This window comes from Harpia harpyja, chromosome 9 (assembly GCF_026419915.1).
Source record: "Harpia harpyja isolate bHarHar1 chromosome 9, bHarHar1 primary haplotype, whole genome shotgun sequence".
NCBI classification, from domain to species: domain Eukaryota; kingdom Metazoa; phylum Chordata; class Aves; order Accipitriformes; family Accipitridae; genus Harpia; species Harpia harpyja.
This window is the reverse complement of record NC_068948.1, coordinates 13,892,706-13,913,749: the sequence shown is the minus strand read 5'-3', so window position 1 is coordinate 13,913,749 and position 21,044 is coordinate 13,892,706. Positions and strand designations below refer to the sequence as shown.

The 21,044-nt window shown below is 41.4% G+C and overlaps 1 protein-coding gene across 14 annotated transcripts in view; it reads left to right on the top strand.

The window, feature by feature from the left end:
• The first annotated feature begins 815 nt into the window (after nucleotides 1-815).
• The window catches only part of ZNF536 (zinc finger protein 536), a 357,567-nt gene continuing 337,338 nt past the window's right edge, over nucleotides 816-21,044 (top strand). For 9 of the 14 annotated variants that reach the window (XM_052797140.1, XM_052797136.1, XM_052797138.1 and 6 more), the window contains exon 1: nucleotides 1,264-1,567. The gene's annotated coding sequence lies outside the window, so the exon portion shown is untranslated. Of the gene's footprint in view, nucleotides 850-1,263; nucleotides 1,568-2,231; nucleotides 2,333-2,363; nucleotides 2,467-3,758; nucleotides 4,119-21,044 lie in introns of those variants that run through there. The other 5 variants (XM_052797137.1, XM_052797134.1, XM_052797141.1 and 2 more) reach the window with 5 other exon arrangements.

Here is a 21,044-nt window from a genome sequence, read left to right as displayed (position 1 = left end):
TATTTGTCAACCCTTTCGGATCCTGGCTTTTTGTTATTAACATGCCCCTAATGTCACATGCAAGCCTTTTCTTTAAAACAAGCTGCTCATTGGTGTATTTTGATACTTTTTATTATTACTAAATCTTTTTTCCCATAATTACACCACAATCATTATATAATCCCATAACAAAGAGTCTATTGAGGCACCATGCTTTTGTCAACTATGGGACACAGAATCCATAATTGCATTATTCAGCTTCCCCCCCCCCCCTTCTGCTTTGTAGAAACACAACCTATTTCACCAGTCACATTTGCACCTTGTTTGCTTGGTTATATATTATTTACTAAATCGTTGCCCTGCGGATAAACCTTGTAAAGTTGCTTTAAAAAAGTTATTTGTTTGATAATTAAGTCCTGAAAACCCATCGTTTAATGATTATTCCGAACCCATAAGGCAGAGAACCTCCATGACGTTTTTCTCTAAGTTTAATTACCGTATGCTAATTTCCTTGCCTACTACGTGATTAATTAAAATCATATTTTCATAATCATTTGGCACTAGTATTGTTTTAGAATTATCATGATCCCCTAAATAGTGTATGTAAATAAAGTCGGCTCTAATGGAAAGAATCAAAATGCAACGCTGAGGACCTTTATGTGTTTGTATGCATGCGATTGGCAACATAACTGGCTTATTTACATTAAATACGCCACAAGGTTACAGTGCAGATCAACGTCACTTTATCGCTGATTACTTCTCTTAAACGCCGGAGCGGTGACTGATGCTCCGGTCCCCCTGTCCACCAAGGTTTCCCCGGGAGTTTTTTTTTTTTTAGGAGAAACAGACTTTGCATAGTTTCGGGAGCAGGTAAGAAGGGCGCTTTGTGGAGCCCGGCGCTGCCCCCGGGGGCTCGGCGGGGTTTGCGGGGCGCGGGCAGGGGCGGCGGGGCGCGGGCGCGGGGGCTGCGCGGGCGCGGGGGCTGCGCGGGGCGCGGGCAGCGGCGCTGGCCGTGGGGCTGCGGAGCGGCGCGGGCTCCTCGGGGTGTTTACACGGGCTCAAGGTCACGACCAAGCTGCGCCGTGTTAAATGGTTTCTTAGTTGCTAGACAGGGAGAAAAAATGGACGATCACAGACCATTCTTTGTAGATTATTATATCAAGGGTTCAGCTTTTGGCTCATCAAAGCTAAATGCCGCAAGACCTATCTAGTTGCTGTGAATTATGCCAAGACGACAATGGAGTGCTTTTTTAATGGTACAATGCATTTCACCTACCAGATAGGGGGAGTCCACGCTGAGAGATGGGGATGTCTTGTGATGTTGGGTGATCAGTATCAATGAAGGGGGTTATTCTGAAAAGAGACAGATTAAAATAAAGCGCTCTTTGCTCGGGATGTGCTGGAAGCAGTTGGGAGGGCTACCCGGAGCGGGCGGCCGCGGCAGCCCCGCGCCGCACTTTTCCCCCTCCGCACAAGAAAATGATCAAGTCAATCATGTGGACATGCTTCATTATTCATTGAACACAATCTTTTACAACGCTCCGTTTACGTGCGGGAGTTTCTTCTACGCTTTGCTTTAAATTTTAAGGTAAGAAAGACAAAGGTAAAAAGGGGGTTTTTGAGGATCCGGGAGGCTCCCGTGAGCCATCAAAGAGGCTCCAAAGTCAGTCCGGAGTATGGTTTTTTTTTTTTTATTTCTTTTTAATCATCGCAATGGGGCCTGCGTTTTCCACCGTGATTAAAAAAATACAGTATAATTAAATATCCATAGCAGTGACGTTTGCAAGCAGGGCTGTCAGGGGAAAAGCAGAAAATAATGAAAGGAGCGGAGAAGCCATTGAATGGCGCTATAGAACTTAGCCTGAAGAAAACCCTACGTTTTTCCTCTTTCTCTCTCGTTTCTTTTAAAACCGTTACTTTACAAAAAAGGAGCGGGCGGGCGAGGCGAGGCGAGGCGAGGGGAGGCGAGTGCCGGCGGCGGCCGCGACGCTGCCCGGGGGCCGCCCGCCCGCCCGCCGTCCCCAGCCCGCACCGACCCTGCCCTTAACTTGCCCAGAAACTTTTTGTTTTAAAGGGTTGCTGCGGAGCAAACTTTGCTGAAGTGACTTTAAACGCGGTCCCCCCCCCCCTCCTCCCTCCCTCCCTCCCCCCTTAGGATCCCGGCTAATCGCGGTGTAATTTGTAAACTCCCCCCCTCTTTTTTTTTTTTTTTTTTAATCAAAGTTAGCTGATGCATACCATGTGTCAAACTTGTGAGATTCAAGTGCCTAAGAGACCTGCCATTTTGTGCTCTAATCGACCTCTTATGAATAGGAGCCGTGCATAATGCTGCGAGGAGCGTTGTGACATTCAAGTAGGCACTAAATGTCAGGCCAGGTCTCAGCCCTTTCGGGGGGAGCGGAGCGCGCCCGGCGGCGCCGCGGGGAGCGGGGAGGCACCTGCCAGCCCGCCGCCGGGGCTTTTGTCAGCGCCCGGAGAAAGTAACAGGTTAAGGAGGAAACTTAAATGGCAATCCCCGGTGGCGGGGGGGGGGGGGAAGCATCCCCTTCCCGGCGGCGCGCTGTGCGCGGGCGCGGAGGGCCGCGGGGGCACCGCTGCCTGCGCGGGGCAGCGGCCTCGCTCTCCTGCGCGGGGGGATGCGCGGGGCCGGGGAGGCGGGGGGGGGGGGGCACCGGGCCGGCGGCGGGATTAACGGGGAGGGGGGGAGGAAGGAGAGATTCTTTGATGCTGTGTAGGAAAGAATCCAGATTTTAATGCGCCCATCTGTTGCAGTTTTGCAAATAATTAATATGTGTGTGTGTGTGCGTGAGGGGGGGAGAGGGGCTGAGGAGAGCGGTGCCGCCTGTGAACTTTAACGCAAAATAAAAGGTCGCGAAGATTTACGCTTTTTTTCGGAGGGTCCGCGGATCCTGCGGGGCGGCTCGCACGGGCTCCATCCGAAAAGTTACTTGCCGGCGTCCCCCGCCGCGGCGGCGGGGCCGGGGGCACGGTCCGCCTGCGCGGAGCCCCGCGCGGGCCGTGGGTGCCGGCGCCCGGGGCGGGCGCGGCGGGGAGGGCTCCGGCCGCCGCCCGCCTGCGCGGCGGGCATTGTTTCGGGGTGCGTGCGGCGGATATGGCCGTGTCTGATACAGTGTCGAGGCGGAGACGTGATTTGTCAGATCCCTTCGCTTTCACTTCAGCTACCACCGGGCCGGGGAGCGGCGGCGCGGTGGGGCCCGGCGCGGAGCGGTGCGGAGCGGTGCGGCGGTGCTCCGCGGGCGCGGGGTAGGGGCGGGCGCGGGGCGCGGGCCCGGCGGGGCGGGCGCGGCCGCCCGGTCGCCCGCGGCTGGAGCGCTCTGCGGGGCTGTGCATTCCCCCCCGCTGCCGCCGCCGCCGCCCCCCCCCCCCCCGTGCAGTTTAAAATAAATCCAACAGGGGCCGTGTTTGCTGAGCTGATTTGACCGGTTGATACAGATAGCAGCGGCGAGCCTCCCCGCTTATGTGGAAAAAGACTATTTTAAGTGTCATAATTAAGTTTAGAAGCCTTGTTTGGGCTCATTCACTGCTCGAAATAAAAAGGACTGGCTGCTTTTAGACCCTTTCTGAAGGGGTTGGCTAAGCGCCTCTGCACGTTCGCTTGGAGAAGAATGTTTTCTTTTCTAGTTTAATATTAGAAACTATATTTTTACTTGTTTAAACCGGATTTGATTATTCCTGTGGAGATTTTTTTTCTCTCCCCCCCTTCCTATCACTCAAATCTTTGTTCATTGTTCATTGACTGTGGAAGGCTGCTTAAATGTACGGCGAGAGGGGGGAGGCCCCCTTGCTGGTTTCATGTTGAAATAGTAAACCTGAATGAGGAGGGTGGCTGGAAAAGTGGACATTGCAGCTTTAATTAACTTCAAGATGCTTCAGCGAGGACCAGAGCGTAGTAGTGACGTTGCCTCATAAATCTGTCCAGTACAGTGCGTTGCATTGAACTATTACAGTATCACCGTCATATTGAATATTCACTACCTATCCGGGAGCAGATTTACATAATTGGATCTTTTTTAAATGAAACTTGTTTGCAAAAAACCAAACAAAACCAAAAAAACAAAAGCCCAAGTGAAAACCGCGGCGATCTGCATGATTATAAAGGGTTCAAACATATCCGAAAAGTAAGTGACCTGCATAAGTACATCAATAGGTTAAGTGCAAATAAGATGAGAAGTGCTTCTGAAAGCTGTACATTCCCTATGTGGTCTCTTGGGTTATTTCTCAATAGCGGGATTTTTTCGTAGCCTCAGGGATTTTAGGTTTTCTGTCTGCTTTCATAACTTTTTCCCTCACAGTTCTTATACAAGGTGAGGCTTTTGTACCGTGCCTGTGTACCTGTAGTGATATTCTTAAAGAAAATAGATTAACAGTTTGTAATTCGTGCTGTTTGAGTTGTATAATTACAGTTACTGTGGAAGGGAAATGTGTATTGCTGTTATGTTTCTGATCATTGAACAGTTCATCACTAAATACTTCAGAATATTCAAAGAGTGTGTGTGTATGTGTTTGTGTATGCTTAAAAATCGACTTAGTTAAGTAAGCTGTTACTTCTTAAATCATAGAGGCAACTAGGTTTTTAATATGTGTGTCCCCTCCATTTGGCGGAGGATGAAGATGACTGAAGTAATTAAAAATATCAGAGATTTTTAGCATGAATTTGTAGATTATATGTGAACCCCATCCCCTCCTAACTGAGTGGCTGGTTTACAATAGTGCAGTTTTGGATCGGACAGGTTTAGAACTATTTTGTAAAATCAGATGCTGGTGTTTCAGATGCTGTGAGGACAAAGTTGTGGAGCGAAGGCAGCTGAAAGGGTGGCCTCCTGGGGAAGGGGAGCAGCGATCGGTGGGGCGAGCTGAGCAGAAGTGCAAAGTCTGCGTGCAGCCCAAGCCTTGCCCCGGCTCTCCCCCCTCGCTGAAGGCTGCTTTAGTTATGATGTCATTCTGATAGTGGAGAGCAAATGTCTCCTGATTCTACCATTAAACGCCTGGCTGATTTGCCTGATAATGATAGCATTGACGTCCTGCTCCTTGACAAATGCAAGCCCTATGAGCCCTATGAATTAACTTTTTTCCCATAGATGAGAGCTAGCTAGCTTTACGACTCATGAATGTAGCAGCACTTCTTTGACAGATTACTTTGAACCTCCTCGTTTCTGCAGCAAAACCCCTTCCCTAAACACCACTTCTGCTAGGCTGCTAGTAGACCCCTGTACAGTTTGGGCCTGATTTGCAGAGCTGCTGAGCACTCATCACTTCCACTGACTTCAGATGGAGTTGTGGGTGCTCAGCAGCTTTGAAAATCAGGCCCTGTGTTCAGTCAACAGCCGATATATTTTTTTGGCTTGTTTGGGTTTTTTTTGTTGTTGTTGTTATTATTTTTTTTAAAGTTAGCTAAAGAGGGCTCTATGATTTCTAGTCATTATAAAAATATTTGTAAATAGCTTGAGATGTTTGTCCTAGTCTGTTCTGTTTTCCCCTTTCTGCTATCCTTTTTTTTAAATTTTATTTTTAATTCATCTTCTGGTGGATGTGCTGTTAATCTTCTGAAGAAAAGAATCATAAATGAGTTGTTTAAAGTTTTCAGAATGTTGTAGAAAGAAAATGTCTCCAGTTTGGTATCAAGTGCTTAGAGAATCGATTGCTGTTTCAGAACATGCACTAGAAGAGAGTCTTGGTACAGTTGCTAAACCCTGCGATTGGGTGCACGTTCTCATATCTGCTCTGTCTTCACATTTTGCTTGTGACTTTGAATTTCTTTCACTGCAGGTAAATGAGATTTAATATGCTTTTTTTTTTTTTTGAAGTGCCAGTGGCTTAAACTTTGTTTTCATTTGTTGTTCAAATGATGACAATTAACAACTGCAGATGTAAGAAAGGTTAGTCTCTCTATTACATTTGCAGGGAATGTATCTAAAATATTTGCATGCTAAAGCTGTGTTTTGCAAATGAGTTCCTGAAGATACAAGTTGCTATGATGGAAATACTGTATTAAAACACTTTATAAATTGACTATGACTTTATCAATTGTAAAGAAGAAAAAGGAATTGTTCTACAGGCTTTTCAACTTCAGAACATATTTGAGCTCTAATACTCAGCAAGTTGTCTGGCACTGTCTTCACTGTAGACTTTTATATAATGAAGAGGCTGATTGTCATATTTTTGTCCATGCTAGAGGCCAATAACCCAACCCATTCATTATCAGAAAAGAGTAGCCTGGAAGTTGCAACATCAGTACCACTGTTTTGCTTGCAGCAACGAAGACAGTGCTGAGATCAGAAATTGTGATCTTCAGTACAGAAAGCTGACACATTACGTTGTTTACCCACCATGGGAGCCTTAGGTGACCAAAGAGATTTGCATTAGAACAGACATAGAAAATCCACTAGTCCATTAAAATGGGCTGTGCTTATTCTCTGGGAAGTGCAAGTTTCATCAAGTGCAGGAAAATCAGTAGAAGTAATTTTTCCAAACGTTGATTTTTGCTTAAAGTTGACTTTGAATTGCACAGGTGTTTTTAGAGTGCCTTGACTAAAAAAAAAGGGGGGGGTCATTAAAAAAAGTACATGGATTTATATGAACTTTATAAAAAACGGAAAAGAAAGCCATAAATAGATTTATTTTTCTGGTTTAAATGAGGACAATTAAAGCTTTTTAGTGTCTTCTGATTTAGTGTCTTTTAATAGAATTTGTAAGTAAATTTAAATTTTAATCTGAATTTCTCTCAGATACCTGAATAGATGTATATCGGCTCTTCAAAATACTAAAAGCAGTATGATCTTGAAAAGCCATTTTTCTATCTTCTCATTCATACCTTGCATTTTTTGCCTTATTCTTTACCCCATCTTTTTTGAGGCATTTTGTGTGTCTGTTTCAGAGGTGCAAGCAATTTGGATTCAGGGAAGGAGAACATAAATGAAAAAATAGAATACATATTCTTTCTTTTATAGAAACATGAATAAACTTACTTCTGGCAACTGTAGATGGAAATCCAAATTTCTCTAGTGAAGACACTCCGGGCACAGATGTTCACAGAAGAGGAAAAAACGATGAGCTACTGAAAGAAAATATGTAAAAGTAAAATAATTCTGAGATGCTTAATTGGATGATCTTAGGGTTATTGTACGGACGTGCAGTTCTAGCTTCCAGCTGTGTGGCCGAATACAGAGTATGAACTTTTTATGACCAAGTCACTGATCAGAATATGACCTTAGATAGAAACAAGTGAAAATTTGTAATGATCTGATGGATGTTTGTTGCTTAACGTGAAATAACTGAGTAGTGTCTGTCTAAATCTGAGTGGATCACAATAACTGCTGTGACATTTTCACTCCTATTGGCAGGTTAAGCAACGAAGCCAAGCGCTGAGTGAGAGATGTGAAGCATCTTTTCAGAGGTAGCAGAGATCCAGATCAGGAAAGAGGCATGGGAATAGGGTAGCAAGGGGGGATTTGGGTTGCCTCTGCCCAACTGCACCAATTCTGTGACGAAACACACTCCCGGAGGGAAGATTCTTCCAGTATTCTGAATTTGGCACCTTTCCCTTATATTTAAATTTGCTCTAATTTTCAGGTGCATCTTACTAGATAACCAGATGCATCAAAAAAGCAAAAGAATTATAGAGGAGTAATTATAATTAGCCTAGTTGTGTGTGTTTTTAAAAAATTGTAAGATGGGGCCTTGAAAGTATTTTGAAGTTGCTGTTTTTTAGAGGTCTTAATCTAAATACTCCATGTGAGATTGTTTTCTAAAGAGATGGGTTCATCAGGTCAAGTTGAACTATATTAAAGACAAACAATTTTGTTATAATCTGACTGTCTTTTAAACACAGATGAAGGAAACAGAACTAAAATAGCCACAGCAGCCTCAGTATCTGATCTTTTCTCCATTGTGCATTGCACTATTTGAGACTTGTATAACCAAAAGCAAAATTAGGTAATTTCTTACAAGCATTTGTCATGTTATGAAAAAAGCAGTGCTGCGTATCATGGTAGGACATTAACAGAGAGTTCTGCAAGTAGCAGTGCCTGAAAATAACGATGATGGCTTTGATAGCACTCCCATAGCGTGGGGCAAGCAACAGAGCTAGCTTCTTCAAACCAGCTGATCATTTTTGATTCATGAGTGTTAAACTGTCCAGCTGTAGGCATCTCGGACTTCCAGTGTGAACGAGCACTTGCCGGCAGAGTGGAAGTCGGTGAAGATCAGGCAGGGGTTATCCCAAGTGGGCTACTGACAGTGCCAGGGAAAGGCTACTTGGGAAAATTTGGCCCTGTCTCGGTTTTGTGAACAGGAGAAGCAAGAGAGGAGGAGAAAAAGGAGGGTATGAGCTGACTTTCACCCCCATGGCCTGCATAGGGCTGCAGGGGAGGTTGGCTGCAGGGGGACTGCCTGCAGCCCCTGCTCTGCCTCGGGGCGGCCAGGGATGTCCTGGGGAGCCTTCCTTGCCTTCAACCTCAAATGGGTCAGGGTGTCATGGTGCAAAGGCATAAATGGCAGTCCTGATTCCTCCTTTTATAATAAGCTTGTTTCAGCCTTAATGTGAATTTCGTTACAGTTTCTTTTATGTTGTCTGTTTTTTTAACTGTGATAAGTGCTGTTACAAACTTTTCCTCCTTTTTTATGCCCTTTTGGATTCTGCTGCAGTCACTGTGGTTCTTTGTGAGGAGGATGGGAGTTCTGTTGAGCTCATCAATGCTACAAAGGGGTTGCTATCAAGTACCACAGTCTACTCGGTCAGAACAGGGCTATGTGTATTGCTTCCTCCATAGTCCTGGCCCCTGCTGATCTGGGAATTAGCCCTGGTAACCTGTGTGATAGCACTGTGCTAGGTTGCCAGGCTGGCCTTCCACTTATTTTTCTAAATGATAGCATATTGTATTAACGTTGTTTTATTTCACTCCCATAAGTTGGTCTCCATAGTTTTGTGCAGATGTTGTTACCATCAATCTTGTCATTGGAATATCAGTGGTAGATAGATATAGATATAGGTAGGTCCCTTCAATCTAAAATTTAGAAAAGCGTGGGTAAATAGGAAACTCAGGCAGAATTACTTCATGCAAAGGGTAATAAACATATGGAATAAATTACCAGCAAGGAAAGGATAAATGAGTTCAAGGGAAGCCTAGGTTTGTTTCTTGAGAAAGAGCATGTGAGAGCTAGGGTGAAGAAAGCAAGGAGGTGTAAAGTCAGGTTTCTGTTAACAAAGGCTAACGTGGTGGGCTGGATGTTCATTTCCTAATATTTCTTTTGATAGCTCCATATGGATGGGTTACATTTTATTTTCACGTGTGTTTGTTAACATTGGCTCTCTAGATCTACATGTGTTTTTTCTTCAGGGGTCCATAGAAATATTACAACATAGGGCAGTGCAACATTTTGGTTCTGATACCAGTTTTCCTTGAGGGAGTGATGTGACAGTGAAGTGTCAGTCGAGTGAATTAGGGAGAAATCTTGCCTTCTCTAGCATTAGTTTATAATTGACAGGAGAAGCAGAAACTGCCTTCTACTCTAGTGGCCAAGGATTTTTGATAGGTGTTTGTGCTGGTTCAACCATATCAGTGCTGGAACAGCTCTGAAAAAAACCCACATATAGACAAGCTCTTTTTTTATTTCTCAAGGGTTTGCATGAACGTTTTCATGGGTTTCAGTCCATGTGAAGTTTTTTGAATGTCGAGGGTTGACTCAATGTTGGAAAACAGCACTAGTTTTGAAACTGCTGCTACAAGTAGCTTTTCATTGAACTTTTGTTTTGTTGGAATATATCCCACATTTTTGAGGAAAATGATGGGTCTCTCAGAGGAAAGTGCATGAAGGCTAGCAAAATTTTGGTTGATTTTGATGTGATTTCTAGGATCCAATTCTGCTCCTCTTGTTTCAGTTGGGGTAGGACTGAGTCAGTAGGTAAAACCTACCCTTCCATACCAGGTGAGTCTCACGTGATTCATAGTTTCACTATAAATACGTTGTGTAACTCCACTGTTTGCAAACTCAGTGCAAAGCCTGATGTTCTCAAATAAGAGATCCCAATTAAACTTTTTCTTGTTTCATTATTTCAAGTACAAAAAGAAATTCAACCTTTTGAGTTTGAAAAATGCAAAGGTTATAGGCTACCCAAAACTGAAATGTATCATAAAATGACTATTTATTACCTTTTTAAGGTATCTGTTTTTCATTGATTCATTGAGATATTGCTATAGGAGTGTAGTTCCCCTTAGAGCTAATAAAATAACTAGTAGAGGATAAACCAGCATCTTTATTAGTACCATAATACCAGCTAACAAAACTCTCCTGCTCTAACTACTCCCTTCTTTGGATTTCACCATAAAATTCCTTCTAAAATAGCTCAGATATTTTAAAATATTCTTGGTTGTTTTAAAGAACAAATGTTCAAGCATCTTTCTTCTACCTGAATACACAAAGCTATAGGCATGTGTTTGCGATAAATGGACATTGTATTAGGTAAATGAGCAGTAGGAAATCCACAACCACTTCTGGATTAGAATTTCAATCTCTTGCTTGCTTTGGTAGTGTCTTTGGCATGCTAGGTGCCTTCCAAATATAGAAGTATAGTTTCTGGCCAGAACTAGCTGCAATTTTCTTATTGCAGTTGAAAATGCCAGTTCATTAGTTTGCATCAACATGCTGCATCTTTGAAGGATTTCTCAGCTCTACAATTGAATTTCTGCTCAAAATGAAAGAGTTGCATCTCTGCACTTCATTATGGACTGGTGGTTATGAAATGCACCTGGGTCACTGGAGAGCTGGATTCAGATCATTCTGCTCGTATCTGATTTGAATCAGCTTCTTCAAATCAAGTTTCTTACATCCCAGGTGAGTGCTCTAATAACCACACTTTGGCTCTTCCAGGGTGAGTCTTTTTACGTTCCTGCTTCAGGCTATTCTAATTTAAATAATCGTTTAATTATTCAGTGGGTCAGAAGAGGACTGACTCTTGGCTTGGGCACTCAAATGCGATGTGAGAGACTGGGTCCAACTTGATTGTGTTGCAGAGTCCTGCACCCTGCACACCTGAGTATGGTGTGGTGAGAGCATTCATGTTCTTAATGTTGTCTTTCTGGCTCTTCCTTTTGAAAAGTTGCAAAAGGTATCAGGTTAGTTGCGGTGGGGAACAAGAGGAAATTCTGAAATCTTCAAAGTATTTGTGATATGGGAAAACTGTTCTTTACTCAGCTCTCTACCTTTCTTGTAAAGTTCACAATCCAATGATTATAAAAATCAGTTGGTGATGGGGTACATCTTGATAATCCAAAGAATTTTCATCTCAAAATGGAGTTGTGTTGCCATTACTTTGTTCAGTGGATTATGTGCTTGAACAGAACTGATTAACTGATTCCTACATCCCCCTGAGCATCGAGTGGTCTAGCTGTAGAAGGTGCAATGGGTGCAGGGTTAGACCCTTCTCCTGCAAGTGCCTTGGACCTGCATACAATGCAGAGCTTGCGAATGGTACTCTATCTGGTAGTACTGTGAGGCGGAGAGAAATGCTGCGTAAATGCCTTAGAAATGCAAGGGATACTGTTCTCTTAGTGCTCCTTCCCTCACGAAGAAACTCATGTGAATGTAAAAGACCTGTGGAACTGGCAGTTTTCTCTGTCGGGATTTTGTAAAAAGGAGACAAAAACTGTCTTAACCTGTAGAGGGGGAATCCGCAAGGGGAGGAAACCCTTCTTTCCTTAGAGATAATAATACTCATTTTGATAGCTTCTGTTTCCTCTGTCTTTCATTCTTAACTTCTCTGGCAGCACAAGTCTGGCAGATCCCATGCTGTATTGGTTGGTTCCCCTTCTGGCTGCTCTGCAACAGTGATGGATGGGAGCCAAGGGAATAAATATAGCTCTGAGTTCCAGTAGTAACCCCCTGCCAGACATCTACACAGAAACCTGGGAGGTCACAGGGTGGAGAGGGAATGGGTGATACAGAGTTTGGGCAGACTCAGATCTGACTCCTCCAACAGAGAGAGTGTTTCTGCAGTCCCTGAGGAAGAGGAATGGTGTTGCAGGAACCCACTGTTGCCTTTTGATTCTGTGCAGAACTGAAGGGATCTGTAAATACATTTTAAAAGCAGTTACGATTGGCTGTGCAGTTTCCATGTAAGTTTATTAAATGTGAACATTTTTATATATATAAAAATAACTTCACCATTTTGTTATTTCCTTTTACGTATTTCACTCTGGTTGGAAAAATGAAATCAATCTAGTCAGCTTTTCATCAGTTTCTCTTTGGCTGTCATGCAGTTGCACAATGCTGCAGTGCTTGGCTAGCAAAAATGTTTACAACGAAAAATTGTTTTCAATGGGATTAAAAAAGGAATCATGGAAACATTTTTATTGGTCTTCAATTTTTGTGCAACTTTGATTTTTACAAGACCTAAACTACATCAATGGTGTTTCTGTGATTTGATCTTAAAATTATTCTGTATTTTTTATATATACTTGCAGGGTATAGACAAGATACTACTAATACCCTCTGTCATATAGTACAAAAAATGCTAACCTGAATATTATTAACAGCTGGTTCAAAGTCCATGGAAATCATGAGCACCTTGTAGTTGACTCTCAAAGGTTTGAGGTCAGACCCTTAACCTGTATGTAAATACCTGTTGTAGTTGGGTTAAACAGTCTTAATCATTTAGAACTGGTCTGAATTGACCTCTGATCTAGCAATGCTGTGAGATTTCTTCCTACAGCTGAGGTGGATTTAGGGATATGCCTGCAACCCTTATATACCTTTACTGCTGCTGGCACCCATAGAAATTTTACACATGAAGAATGTATAAAATCAGATCCTTGGTAGGTTAACCATAGCAAAATCCTAGGAGTAAAATATTGGCTGACAGTTACCCTTTGCATGAAAACTCTTAAATTCTTTTTAAAAAGGTGTTTGTGATGAGTGTTGAGTTAGTTTGGATTTGAATTTATTTTGCTTTACAGTGTAAGTGGCAAAGGGTTATTCTGGGGCTGGCCTAAAGTTGTGGCTCTTGAGAGCTCCTTAACGAATATACAGACTCAGGCAGTCTGAGGAGCCATTGCACCTCTCCAGGGATCTTCTGCCACTAATGAACAGAGGGGTACTAGACAAGCACCTAGAGCTTCCCTCCCTCTCTGTTTCTCACGCTGCCTGGCTTTCTACCTTCATTCAGTGTCCCTCAGTTCCCACTATGAACCTATCATATAATTGAGAAATGGGGGCCCTTGGGTACCCTTTGAAAAGTGCAAGCCTTTCTCTTAGAGAATTGTGAATTTCACAGGGCCCAAGCTTGCAAATACTTTTTCAGTGCTTTTATGATCCACATTCACCACTGAGTTCACTAATTGAAGACCTTAATGAATGTTGTAATGACCAGGTCCATAGTTGTCAATGATTCAGTATCTTGTTTTCAGGTGTGAGCTGGCTGAGTCAAATTTAGCTTGCTTCTAGTTGAAGTCATCATCACACAAGGAAAAAAAAAATACTGCTTTATAAATATGATATCCCAGCCTGTTTCAAACACCAACTGTTGATTGGCTACTTCACACATCAGGATACTAACTCATTGACTTCACGCTATTAACCTTTTACTTACCGAATGTAACTTTTGCAGTGAATTCATGTCCACCATTAAGTTAGACGTAACTTGCATTTGATGAGATAACTTTTGTCGTGGAAAGAAACGAATTATCATGCAGAATTTTTCTGCAATGTTGGGAAAGGTATTGCAATTTATGATTTACATTTTTAATAAAAACAGTTGGATTTGAAAACTGTTTACACATGTATAGTCTGTAATGTAACACAGTTTTCATTCCTCTGCTCTGTAGCTGGTATGAACATCTAAAGTAGATTTGATGCCTCTGTAAAAACAGTCTGGCTAGTCCATATTCTTCAACTGCATGACATTTGTTCATGTACCTTTTTCAGAAGATATTGATGTTTTTAATCAGACAGGGACTATTTTTTGGGGCATGCTTTGCTTTGACGAGATTTTCTGTTGGGGGATTGGACTTTTGAAGACGTGTTTCATATATTTGAGTCAAATAAAATATTACCTATCAGAGTGAAAGACCCTTTTTTTTTTATGTTGCTCCTTTGCAAATACAGATTCACAAATAAGTCCTCAGACGGTTTTTATTGTTACTTGTTGTTATGACATGTCATATATCTTTTACTAATTGTAGTTTTATTCTTGGTTTAATTATATTTGTCCTGGAGCAAATGTTTTATTATTTAAAAAAAATCATGGTACAGTTTTATAGTTTCTGATTTGTTAATGAAGATACCCTTGAATACCCTGTTACTTTTTGTTTGTTTTTTTTAACAAACAAATATGTGCCAATAATATCTCTACCTTTCTCTCTGATGCTGGTGGTGGAACTGAACAAAATAGAGCAAACCAAAGATAAGTTAACGGAGAAGCATTGGCTTTCAGCACGCTTCTAGCTACATGTATATGTACCAGAGCAGAAGTCTGACTACAAAAAATTTTCTCAGGGTCTCTCTGTGGGTTGCCACAGTGCTAGGGAAACACGTTGTCAGGAGAAACAGGGCTGGCAGATAAAGCGAGGAGGAGTATTGCAGATGCCTTTTCAAGCTAGATTTGAAGACAACTTTTCCTCCTTTCATAATCTCCTCTTACTTGAAATAGGAAATTGGTTAAAAAATAAAGGGGGGGGGAAGCCTCTTGAACTCTTTCCATCCTCCGTTAGGATGCATGTGTGTGTGTTTTTTGTACAGATTTGTTCAGAAAGCATCATCTGTGTAAAATGGAAGTTATCCTCATTAGACTGAATATTCTGCTAGGCTTGGAAGCCATTTGTACCTTGTTCTGGGTCCTAGGTGTTTCTCGGCCGCCTACTTGTAGAGCATAGAATTTAGTCCCCTCCAGTTACTTCCATTTAGGATTTGCCCCCCGTTGAGATCATTATTTAGTACTAGGACAGCTTTTATATGTTGAGTAGGGATCATTTATTTCTATAGAAATAAGAGGACTTAACAGCAGTGCACAATCAATATGCAAAACCCTACTAAGATAATTTGTATTTAAATGTGAACAACATTAATTCTAAACAATCTTCAGCCCTTATTTAGTCCAATCATTGCTGGACATCTAGGTGAAGAAGGCTCTTGTAACTTATTAGTTTATTATCAACGATATTGCCAACACTTAAACACTTCGATTAGGTAACCCAGGTACCTATTATTCTATTAGGGCTTGCTGCTCTCTGATTGAAGTCCATACTGAAACACCTATTGTCTGGGCCCAGGTGCCCCATCCTTCTATAAGCAGGTGTATGCAGAGTTTGGCAAGTGCCCAAGGAGAATGTAAACAATAATTACTGAAAAATACTTCAGTATTTTATAGGATGCTTGCATGTCTGTCTTATAATTGCATGATATGAAGGTACCTATAGAAGGAATAAATATGCCTATCTGAGAGATTGATATGACAAGAATACAATAGTCTCATCTTTTTATTAGGTTCAATACTTTCATTTCTGTGGCTTACATGTTTAAATTTTCTAAGGAAGGCTGTATGTTAAAAGTTTCTGTAGCTTTTAGGAATTCTGTAGTGTTTGGGGGGAGGATCGTATGTTCCTTCAGCTGAATAGTTTGTGGTTCTTTATCATTTGTTTCATGAGCCCTCTTTCAGATTTTATAAACATGATGTTCACATACATGTAAAGAATGTCAATTAAAGCTGTTCATTGTGAAAGCTTACTGCATAAAGCTTACAGCATAACGTGTATGCGTTATGACTCCACCTACACTATTTCAGTTGATCTTATACTGAGCATTTCTGTAGTAGTGTTTGATCCTGAATTAGTGTGGAAGCAGTGGTATTGAAACATGTGCTTAGTTGTTTTGCTAAAACTGGATGTCAAATGTTAAAGCATGTACTTAAGTCTGTGCTGAATCGGGTCCTCTGAAGTTGGGAAAAGACAAAGCAGTGGAAAATTCTGGTTGCAATCCTGTTGGTTTAGGAGTTAGGTGTTACAGTGTTTCGAAAACCTGCAATGAGCTGTATTACATTAAAAAAAAAAAAAAAACCTCTGTTCCTCCCATCAATAATTCATACGATTTCAAAAGTCATGTGTGGTCTCATAGTTGTTTTTTAAGTTGGCTGGAATAGTAGTTCCTTTAAAAATGTGGTTCAAAGGAAGACTTGCTTTTCATACTTTAGAATAGCCCTAGTCTTGAATTACATTTAGAAAAAGATGTATTAAATATAAACAAATACAGCGTTCATGTAAACGTTAATTAAGCTCACATCACAGAACCTTGCTGCTTTGTGAAGAGCAGGAAAGCTCTTCTCATTTTCTTGTTCTTTCCATCAAGACCTGTCTGGCACCATTCCACCATCTCCTTGCCATAGCAAAATTACTTCAGACACCCAAAGCAACAGGGCCGTTCGCATTGCCCGTGGCCACTCTTGGCTCTGAAGCTAACGAAGCTGGGTCTCTGAAGCAGGTCCTGCGAGGGTAGCCTGGCTGGGCCCTTATCAGCTACAGGAGAGGAAGTGTGGAAGGCAGAGGACTTCTAAGCAGTTTTATACCACCACACACAGGTGATGAAGACAGCAAATATGTGTAGCGAGTGGCCAGGACTTAGGCAGGAGCTGGAGTACTAGTGCTTGCTCTCATGTTGGTGAGGTGGGACAGCAGGGATGTAGGGGCTGCAGATCATGGAAGGTCCAACTTGGAGACCCAAGTGAGGAAGAGGAAGGTGGAGAAGGGAATGAGAGAAAAGTCTTTTATTGTATCCCTTGAGAATGCTGCTATCCTCTATGCATTCAGATCAGAGCAGTCCACAGCTATATAAAACAGCTCTTACACTCTCAGAGGTTGTTCTGAACTAATATTTGCTATTTTAATTTTCTTTGCAGACCTTGATATCAAAGTCACTGCACTTTCCCTTCTCATTGGAACTCCTGGTAAAATAAGAGATCTATACCAAATATTGAAGAATTAAGCCTAACAGAATGAAAAATTAACATGCTAAATATCTTAAGTAATGATATAAACAAGGTGCCATGTCATTCTGCCCACCAAAGGCTAAGAGCCCTCTTTTGTCCAAAACGAGATTATGTTCTTCATCTCTCTAATGGCACTATTAGCAAATTCATATTGGAAGCCAGGACCTTATTTGTGATGCTGCTTCTCCTTTGGGGCTGATATGGAAGCACAGGCACAGTATAAAACTTCAGAAAGAAGGCAAATATCAGATAGTTTTAGCCCAGGATTAGCAGTTAGGACTCTTGAGTGTCATCTGAACATTGATTATTTGTCAGATAATGCAATTACATTTAATGGAGGGCACTACTCAGGAGTTACACAGTTTAACTAGCACGTTTGGTTTTTATGCACTATACCATGTTCACAGTCACAGTGGAAACATGAGTGACATTTGACACTCCGTTGCAGTAATACTTTTCCAAAGCAGCTGCATATCACAACACTGACAAAACCCATAAAATGCCTGTTCTGAGCTCCTTGCTACCGAGTCTTGTTTATGCTCTCCCTGAGAGGTGGAGGCTGCAGAAAAGAGTGGTGTTGGAGGATGGTGTCGCACGTTGTGTGCCTGTCAGTGAGCTGACACACTTGCTATTGACTGTGACATGTCACTTACATGAAACCATGCAGTGCTACTGCAGCTTGGGGCACAGCATAGGTTATGCAGCAAATTGCAGTCCGTTTTCATCTGTGCGACAGACCCACCAAGAGAAGCTAGAATCTGAGCAAGCCCCCAGATTTCAGGGTTTCTGCTCTCCCATTAAAATAAAGGAAGAAAAGAAAGATGTGCCTAAGGTGGTTTGAAATAAAACAGAGAAGAATCCTGTCCCTGTCCTTAAGTGAACCCTGATAATAACAGGGAGGACTAGACTGCCTCCTTATTGAAGTGCATAAGGAGTGATTAAGTAAAATTCTTGCCTCTGTTTTCCCTATGGCTTTATAGTCTAACAAGAAATCTTGGCTCCATTCAATTGTGGGGACTTTTACCATTGAGCTCATGGGAACCAAGATTTCATCTTCAGAAACAAGCTGAAGAATTGTCGTCTTTGCTCACCCCACGGACCGTGTAGTGATTCGTGCTCCTTGTGGATATAGCACCAGTCGTTCCTGTGATATCGTGAGAAAACTCTCCCTACTCAAAAAGCCTAAGGCTGGTAGACTGACATACTTTTTTTCTTTAGTGGCACAACCTGGCACCTTCTTCTCTCTACCAGAAAAATGCCTCTGAATTTTAGGTGATCAGGCAAGCCCTAGGACACCCTCCAATGCTCTTCTAGGCAGCCCTGCTGTCAGTTCTGGCTTGGCCGTGCCTGGATTTGTGTAGAGTCCCTCAGGTTGTCACCTGCAGATAGAACAGTTCCTGACTCTTCACAGTAGCAGTCAGAGATGCCGTATTGACTAAATGCTCTGCTATCACAATGATAGCCATAATGTAAATGCTCCATCACACAGAAATGCAAATTTCATTAAGTATTAACTTGGCTTATTCATGACAAGGCAGTATTTGGCTGAGGCTTATTTTAGACTTTGAGTATCAAAGGGATAGCCTTGACTTCAGTGATACCGAAATCTCCTAAACTGCATGTTCCATCTTGGAAGTGGCTTCTGAGATTGTGACTCAGTTTCCACTACCGAGAGCTAAGGTCTTCCAAGAATGGCTGCCTTACATAGGCAATTTAAGCCCTTTATCTGAATTTTTCCTTTATTTAAACAACCAAACCCAAACCCTGAGAAGTTCAGTTAAAGCTGAGCTTCCAAAACTGTCTTAGGAGTTGGAAATATGCAGTGGGTTCCAGTTGGTAACTACGTTTTGAATCTGAGCAATGGATACTAGTTTGCTTTGACTGTTACTGATTGTACAACCAGAAGTAACAGATTTGAGTAGAAACCAAAAGGAAGAGATGAAAGTCCTAACACAGCTCCTCTCCAGTACGCCTCAGAAGTCGCAGGCTTCTGCCTTGTCCCATCTGTATGACTGAAAGAAATGTTTCCCTTTTGACAGGAAATGAAACAGCACGGTCAAGTTAAAAAAAATAAAATCTACAAAATATATTTCGGTATTTATGTATATAAGTTCTCAGAGAATTTTGGTAATTACGTGTAGAGTTTTGAAATCCTGAGAATGATGTCCAGCAGTGGCAAAGCGTGTGGATGAATACTGCTGTGGTGCATGCAGATAATTCATATTTTCATAGGACTTGATAGTCAGCATGGGAGTAATCTCAGACTTGGCTAATGAAAGTGGCTGCACCTGGTTGAGATTCTGCTGGAAGCTTTACTCTGTCAAAGATACTTATGTCCGGGTGCTTCCTACTTTATAAACCTTGCCCCTTTCTTGTGTCCTTAAGCTTAGTTGTGGTGAAGAGCTGAAAAACTTGAGATAGTCACTGTTTAGGTAAAAGCTGGCTCTGCATCAATATGAGTATCTCTGAAGGCTGCTCCTGCATGCAAGCTTATTTGGGTTTTGATAGCTGAATCATTGCCTCATAGTTCATAAACTATAGCTTAAGTTTGGTATATGTTTTATAGATAACAGTATGGCTTTACATTTTTATTTTTAACCTCTGCCTGCATTCATCTGGTAGCTACCATAATGACAGATAAATTGAATGTTGATTCCATGAAAGAAAGTTGTCCTTTTGTGAAAAGATTCTAAAATCACATATTTCATCAGTGCAACCTGGTGGAGCACCATGCACACTGTACAAATGAAAATGTGCTCTCAGCTGTCAGTGCAGTATGCTGAAAAATGAGCATATGAAGGCAATTTGAGTGTTGAACCTTCTTTAATTCAACACATCATTTGGTTTCAAAATAGTTAAGTAAATTGTATTAAATAATTGTAAACATTCCAAATAGTCATCCAAAACAAATCATATTTTGCATAATTGTAACTTAGGAACAAAATATTGAAATATAAATCAAGGAAGAGTAAAAAAAAAAAATTGGTAAACTATGACAATACACTTAAAGTTGTTCACATACTTAGTAGATATTTGACAAATTTTTTGTGGTTATTTAAGATACTGTGTAAAATGTCAGAACAGTGTGGGTTAAAAATACTTAATATATTTTTATTGCTACATCCCTTTGAATATTTATTTTCTGAAACTTGAAAGCTGCGTGTAGTATGATTTTTGCAGTGCAAAAGGCTTTTCATTCTGTAAAGTGCCTAGAAATTCGTTATGTGATCAGTTATATAAATAGGCTTATTGTTTAGAAAGTGTCTAAAATGAAGTCTGTCCTTTAGCCATTTCTTTCTCTTACTAAATTTTTAAAGATGCATATTTCAAAACCAAACCAACCAATTCCAAAGGGGTCTAATTTTCTTCTGTTTCTCCCAAAATGTACAGTATGTTCTAACAGTTTAGACTCCAGTTAGGCTAGTGGGGAGTCCTTCATTAGAAAGCACACTGTAGCAAAGCATGTATTTTTTGTTAAGAAACAGTGAATGATATAATAATTGTAAAGGACATGTACAGCATAACGACAGTTATGTGTTTTTCAAAGGAAAATGCAAACAATAGGTAGAAGAAAGTAAAATCAATAAAAGGACATTTTATGAATATATCTCGTCCATTAGTTACAGGGAAATCTATTCTGTTCAGTCTGAAATCACGTTCAGCTTATGAGGTGGATAAATAAAAACGTTAGGTCCCAGTTATGTAGTCCTTTCTCCTTTTGAGCTTAATGGCAACTTTGGATGAAATGGGACATCAGGATTAAAGCCTAAATTAATCATTGTGCAGCACTATTTTCATCACCCTCACTTCCAAATAGGTTATTTCCACTGAGTAAAATCATTGAAGACTGTTTTCATTGTATGCTTAGCTACAGTTCCTGTGTTACAGGAAAAAAAAAAACCCAAAAAGGCAAGAGTAGAGTATTCTTCAGTTGTAAAATGGGACCGCATGTGCACCTGTTAAGTTTTGTACCTGAAAAAGTGTGTTGGAAGTTTGCGTATTTAACTTCAGTTCTTCCTTTCTTCCTCCTGTTAAAAATGTTGTGCAGTTTGGACAGAAAGGTATTGTGGAAGAT